Genomic DNA, 7,428 nt, shown 5'->3' on the forward strand with positions numbered 1-7,428 from the left:
CTAAGTTAATATAATCTATTCTAAGTAATAAAGAATCGATTCAAAGCGTTATAAATTTAGAAATGCAAATGAGCTTTTAATGTTTATTTATCGTCATATTAATGACAACATGGCTGGATATTGATCACACGTTTGTTAAAATACTAAAAAGTGAAGAAATAATGCATGAGAGGGTCAAATTTGTGTTTCTAATAATGTTAAGCATAGTATTTTTTGATATCATAATCATTTATACTAATAACTAATTATAATTCTTAAATTATTCAAAATAATTTATTTCAGTGTGGCCAATAAAAGTTGTTCTAAGAGTTCGTTTGATCTTTGATTGTCATCGACTTTTTGATCTGGAGGTTCATAAGACAAAGATGGAAACGCCACAATATAGGTATAAATGTTTAAGGCACCTAAGAAACTCTAAAAGAAATATTTGCCACAAAGATGTTAATCTTTGATAAGAATCAGAGTTGTAAACCAAGAACCAAAAGAATCATCTCTCAACATTGCAAATGCATATTTATGACTTCCAAAATGTCTACATATGTATTTGGTGTCCCTATATATAGGTATAAATGTTTAAGGCACCTAAGAAACCCTAAAAGAAATATTTGCCACAAAGATGTTAATCTTTGGTAGGAAAAATACAATTTATTTTATTTCCTATACTAATTATTATTCAGGAGATAGTCCTCTATCCTACCTCTGGCTCGGGTCAGCCCATCCCTACCTTTGGCTCAGGCCGACCCGTTTCGACCTTCAACTTATGTCAGTTTGTCTGGAGCTTTAGTCTTAATCTCTGAACATTCATTTTCGGTCAGCCAGTCTCCACCGTCAAACTTAACCTGCCTTAATCTTCGACCCAACCCATTATGTCTTAATTTTTGGTCTAGATCTGTCTAACTATTCTCCATACACTCTGTCTCTTCTTGATCATTGACTTGGTGTGATGCATCTTTGTTGTTAACTTGTCTAAATATGTTTTTTTTCTAATTGAGCTATCTCAATTTTTTTCCACAATATTCTATGTTAACCTTCAGTTTATCACTCAACTTAATTTTTTCTCAAACTTAAAGTATTATAATTTAAAAATGAATCAAAGTCTTTTAGTATAATCATACCTATCTTTAGCCTAAAACATTCATTTCAAATTACTTTTAATAATATAATAATATTTATTATGATTTTAATTATTGTGATCTATAACTAAAACTCAATTCTCATAAAATATTATTATTATTATTTTCCATATGAAATTAAATTAATATTTTAAATAAATAAAAATTTTATTCTCTTTAAATTTCACCGAAAAATCGTTCTTATATTTTATAATATGTAAATATTACAAGATAAATTTACACAAATTTATAATATAAAAATACCAAAAAAAAATTGTAAATCTTATCTTAAAATATAAAGGTAATGGTAGGTTATGGGAGGTTTATAAAGGAAACAAACACAAAAAAAGGGCGGGAGGCTAAAGAAGAAAACCTCGAATATCGGTACGTTGCATTTCTAATGGGAGGTTATCTTAAAATGTAAATATTATATTAAAATATAATGGTAATGAGAGGTTATGAACGATTTTATAAAGGAAAAAAGAGAAATAGAAGGGCGCGAGGATGAAGAATAAAACGTCGAATATCCGTGGAATTTGACGTATCCTTTGTCTTTTTTCAAACTCTTTGTCTTCTGGGGACAATTAGTACGTCGATGCCCACTATAATCCGACGTCTCCTTTGTATTTTTTAAGCTGAGAAGTTGAGAAGTTGAGAAGTTAAGAAGTCTAGATTATGAAAGACATTCCTAGAATTATATTCAGAAATGGCTTCTCCATCATCATCATCAAGAAGAAAAGAGAAGGTTGCCCGGGTTACAAGAAACCCAAACCCATCTGGATGGATAAGTGATCCAGAGATCCGAGGAAAGTTTTTATTCGGGAGAGTTATAAAATCTGTAGTTCCTCACAAGTATCTGGACCTGCAATTGTTCAAGAAAGAAGGGTTCCTTTATAAAGAATGGATTGCATATCAAGGGCCTACTGATTTTGTCCAAATGAAAGGAGATTGCTATCCAGATTTGGTTGAGGTTTTCTACACAAAGCTGAGGGTTGTAAATGGGGTCATTCACTCAAGGGTAAAAGGTGTTAACATTACTATTGATGATAATGCTTGGTCAAATATTGTTGGACTAAAAGCTGAAGGTTTAGATTCTCTTATCCGTGATTCTGAGTCAAACAGATGGCTAACAAAGAGAGCTATATATATAAACTGCTTAAGATATCCACGAAGGTACAAGGTGGATAAGCAGTACCTACATGATGGCTTAAACAAGGAGGAGAAACTGAATGAGCGCTTATGTACTGACTTGGCTACTGTTGCCTAGAAGATTTTTCGAGGACAGAATGTCAACAAAACATGTATTTTTGTTGAATGCTATCAAGACTAGAATCCCAACCAAGTGGGTTGTGGTACTAAAAGACCGTATGATCGATGCAGGTCATAAATATGCACACAAATTTCCATATGGAGTATTTATCAGCCAGGTGCTAATACAACAAGGAGTAGATGTATCTTAAGAAGACAGACTTGTGTGCAACAAGTCACAAAAATTGGTATACTAAGTCTGTTTTCTATTGGGTTGGAAACGACTGTGAATGGATGATTCTTCAGAGATGAGCTAACTGTTGGAAGTACACCTACTCCTGTTGCAGATCATACTGCCTTCATTCCACAAACTGATTTTGAGAAATATGTTGTTGATCAATTTAGGAAGAAGTCTAAAAGGGATAAGAGAGTTGAAGATACTCTTTTCAGATGGGAGAAGAAGGGAAACAAGAATGGCATTGGCTTTAAAACTCAAGATTCTGATGATGAGTCAATTGATGAAGATTGAATGGAATCTTCTTCATAAGAATTAGGACTACTTTTCTATGTGTTTTTTTTATATTTTGTAATCATGGCTATTAAGTCACCTCTCGTTTAATGTACTGCTTTCGGTTTTATTTTGAAATGAAATGAAGATTTATTTTAGTAAACGATATGTGAATTGTGAATGTTGATTGCATTGTATGTGGACTAACCCTTAATCTAGTTGAGAATAGAAGATTATGCAGTTCTGATATTAATCAAAAACTGATCACTAGTTTAAAAGTGAAAATTTCAGTACACTGTTAACTTGAATCAATTAAGGAAGAAGTAAAAATAAAAAAATTTCATGTCTGATTTTAAAGAAAAAAGAATCATAAGAGCACCACATTTTGCTATTGGCGGAAGAAAAAAACGTCGAAGCCCCACCGAATACGACGTTCTATTAAGCACACAATTAATGCTCCCAAGTACTTTAATTCCCTTCACGTCCTAGCCCGGCAGCCTTCGACATTCTATGGAAGGGGAGAAAAGAAAAAAGATCCGAAAGTACGGTACTTTTTGGCGGAAGAAGAAAACGTCAAATTCCAATAGAATTCGACGTTCTATTAATGCTCTCGTGTTTTAAAGAAAAAACGAATAGGAATTAAAAAGGTAGAAACTTTTGGCTTCCAATAATACATCCAAGCCCTTTCAAATTCGACGTAACCCTTGCAATTTAAGAAAAAATTAATAAAAAAAGGCGCGCTGTTTTAAGAGAAAACGTCGAATGGTTTGGGACTTCGACGTTGTTTTTAAACATAACTTGAAATTTTTATTGTATTCAACGTGAAATTTATTTATTGAATGTAAAAACATAACACAGTCTCACTGTTTGTTCGCGGTTCCATTTCTGCTTGAACTTTCTTCTTGGTGGACGACTACGATAAAGAAAGAAGGTTATTTTTAAGTCGTTTTTGTCTTTGTAATGTCATTTGGTTCTCATTTCTAAGGTTGACCGGTTGTTTTTTGTTTATCTTTAGGCTGTTTTTCATACATGGTCAACGAACTTCATCATCTTCTCCAGTGACACCATTTGAAGTATGTTTTTTTTTCTTAAAATACTCTTACGTATGATGTATGTGCTTGTATTTGTGTTGTGTTTGTCGATTTTGGACATATGATATCTATATGTATAACGATACTATGATAGTTTTTTTTCCCTTCAACGTATGATATTTGTGTTCGTTCGTGGTCAGCGAACTTCGTCATCTTCTCTAGTGACACCATTTCAAGTTGGGGGTTTTTTTCCTTCAATATCTCTTACGTATGATATATGTGTTCGTGTTTGTGTTGTGTTTGTCGATTCTGGACGTATGATATATGTATAACAATAGATATTTGTGTTCGTGTACGTATACTATGATAGTTTATTTTTTTCCTTCAACGTATGATAGATATTTATTTTTGGTTCTCTACGTAAGTTAGTTTTTTTTTTTGTGCACTCTTTGCTTTTAGTGTAGTAGTATGGATCGAAGCTGGATTCATCAGCGTCGTGTTAGTGAAGAGTATGAGCGAGGGGTTTCTGAGTCACATACAATATGTTAAAGAACACGCAAAACCAGTGAATGAGGCATATTTTTCCCTTGTGTTCGTTGTCTCTATCAAGTATATGAAGACTTGGACAACATCCATGATCATTTGTTCATCTATGGAATAATGAGAAGCTATACAGTTTGGACTTGGCATGGGGAAGTATTATATGAGTCAACAACTTTAAGAGGTTTGGATTATGTCGACGAATGGATGAGTGATCATTTAGACGAAATGTTACGTGATGTTGGCGAATAAAATTTTGGAAGAGCTCATTTATATGATAGTCTTAAGAACAATTCAAAGCAAGAGTTGTATCTAGGATGCATCAATTTTACAAGGTTATCGGCTACTTTAAAATTGTTTTGTTTGAAAGTAAGAAACAGATGGACTGATAAAAGTTTCACGGAATTGTTGGAGTTGCTGAAGGAGATGCTTCCAGAAAATAACACGTTACCTATTCCTAATTACGACGCGAACAAAATTCTATGTCCAATGGGTTTTGGAATACCAAAAGATACATGCATGTCCCAATGATTGTGTATTGTATAGAGATCAGTATGCTTCAATGAAGGTGTGTCCAACGTGTGGTTTCTCACGATTTAAGAAGAAACTTGATGGAAATAACGATGAACACAATGAAGGTCCACTAGCTAAGGTCATGTGGTATTTACCTATAGTACCTAGGTTGAAACGATTATTTTTTGTTAGAGAAGATGCGAAGAATCTTATATGGCACGTTGATGGAAGAAAATGTGATAATCTTCTTTGACACCCAGCTTATTCCCCACAATGGAAGAACAATGATGGCACATTTCCCGAATTTAGTGTAGAGCCGAGAAACTTAAGACTTGCACTTGCTAACGATGGTATGAATCCTTACGTCAAATTAAGTAGAAAACATAGTTTATGGCCAATTATTTTGATGATTTATAATCTATCTGCAATGTTGTGCATTGATGTTGTCTATGATGATATCGGGTCCTAGACAACCTAGAAATTACATTGATGTTTATCTAAAACCATTAATTGACGATTTAAAAATGTTGTGGGAAGAGGGCATCGAGGTCTTCGATTCATATTCAGAAGAGAACTTTTGTTTGCAAGCAATGTTGTTTTTCACCATAAATGATTTCCCAGCATATGGGAACTTGAGTGGTTATAGTGTTAAAGGTCATTTTGCATGTCCGATTTGTGAAGAAAATACTAGTTATCTTCAACTGAAGTATGGGCAGAAAACTGTGTACACAAGACACCGAAGATTCCTTCCTCGAAATCACCCTTACCGTAGATTGAAAACAACGTTTAATGGAAGTCCTGAGGATGATGTAGTGTGCAGACCACGTAATGGGGAAGAAGTATACGACCAGGTGAGGAACATTGATGTTGTCTTCGAAAAACATAAAAAAAAGACCGTTGAGAAAAACATTTCGAAAAAGCGATCAATATTCTTTAATCTTCCATATTGGTGTAAACTTGATGTGTGACATTGCATAGACGTGATGTATGTTGAAAAAAATGTATGTGATAGTGTTGTTGGGACTTTACTAAACGTTAAACGAAAGACAAAAGATGGAGTGAAAGCACGACAAGTCTTGGTTGACATGGGAATACGTTCTGACTTACATTCGCAATCCATAGGAAGACGCACCTATCTTCCTCCAGCTTGTCACACTCTTTCAAAAAGAAAAACAATTTTTTTGTCAATGTTTACAAGGTGTGAAGGTTCCACAAGGTTATTCGTCGAATATTAGTAGCCTTGTTTCTATGAAAGATTTGAAGTTTATTGGTTTAAAGTCTCACGATTGTCATGTCTTAATGCAACAACTTTTACCAATAGCTATTCTAGCCATATTACCTGCCTCTGTTAGAGGTATTCTCAAACGTTTGTGTTTTTTTTTCAATGCCATTTGCAAGAAAGTTGTTGATCCTCGACAGTTAGATGATTTGCAAAATGAGGCCATCAGACTATTGTGCCAATTGGAAATGTATTTCCCACCCTCATTTTTTGATATCATGGTTCATTTGATTTCTCCATTTAGTGACTGAAATTCGAATATCTGGACCGGTTTTCTTGTGGTGGATGTACCCGGTTGAAAGATACATGAAGATCTTAGAGGGATATGTTAAGAATCAATTGAGACCGGAAGCTTCGATTATAGAGTGCTACATTGCAGAGGAAGCCATTGAATTCTGCTCAAGTTATATGCCAAGTTGTGACCCAATAGGACTTCCAAAGAAAAGACATGAAAACAGACGTAAAGGAAAGGGAGTTCGAGGAGTAAGGATTGAAAGTGTTAGTGGAAAAGAAGTTAATTAAGCTCATTTGTACATTTTAAAAAACACAGAGGATGTTATTCCTTACATTACACAACACATTGATAAAATTAAGTCAGCACATCCACGTACGAGTGAAAAGTGGACACTTAATGAACATAACAAATCCTTTTTAGCTTGGTTTAAGAAAAAGATTTATGCGACTCAGAATGTTTCTAAAAATCTATTGAGACTAGCTCGTGGACCTAACACATATGTGATCACTTTCGGCGGCTATTACATAAACCATTACTTGTTCTATTCAAAGGAGGAAGACAATAAAAGTAGAGTTCAAAATAGTAGAGTTACCCTACAAGATGAGGCTGTACACTTTTCTAGTTCCAATGATAAGAATCCAATTACAGCATCAATCAGTTATTTTGGAATAATACAAGAAATTTGGGAAATTGATTATGTCACTTTTAGAGTTTCAGTTTTCAAGTGTAAATAGGTTGACAGTAATTCTAGTGTGGTGACAGAAGACCTCAAATTCACTTTGGTAGATCTTAACAAAATGAGTTACACGAATGAACCATTTATTATGGCTAGTCAAGTAAGAAAAATATTCTATGTCACTGACCCAGTGAATCATAAATGGTCAGTGGTATTGGAAGGCAGAGCCATGCACACAACTGATGATGAAGACTCTCTAGATATACTTGAGACAAGCTCCTTCTCA

General features: G+C 34.0%; 1 pseudogene; it reads left to right on the forward strand.

Annotated features, from left to right (window-relative positions):
- Window positions 1–6,200: 6,200 nt before the first annotated feature.
- Window positions 6,201–7,200, forward strand: LOC148203581 (uncharacterized; annotated as a pseudogene).
- The last annotated feature ends 228 nt before the right edge of the window (window positions 7,201–7,428 follow it).

This window comes from Vigna umbellata, chromosome 2 (genome assembly GCF_029865625.1).
Source record: "Vigna umbellata cultivar VRB3 chromosome 2, Vumbellata_1.0, whole genome shotgun sequence".
Lineage (NCBI taxonomy): Eukaryota > Viridiplantae > Streptophyta > Magnoliopsida > Fabales > Fabaceae > Vigna > Vigna umbellata.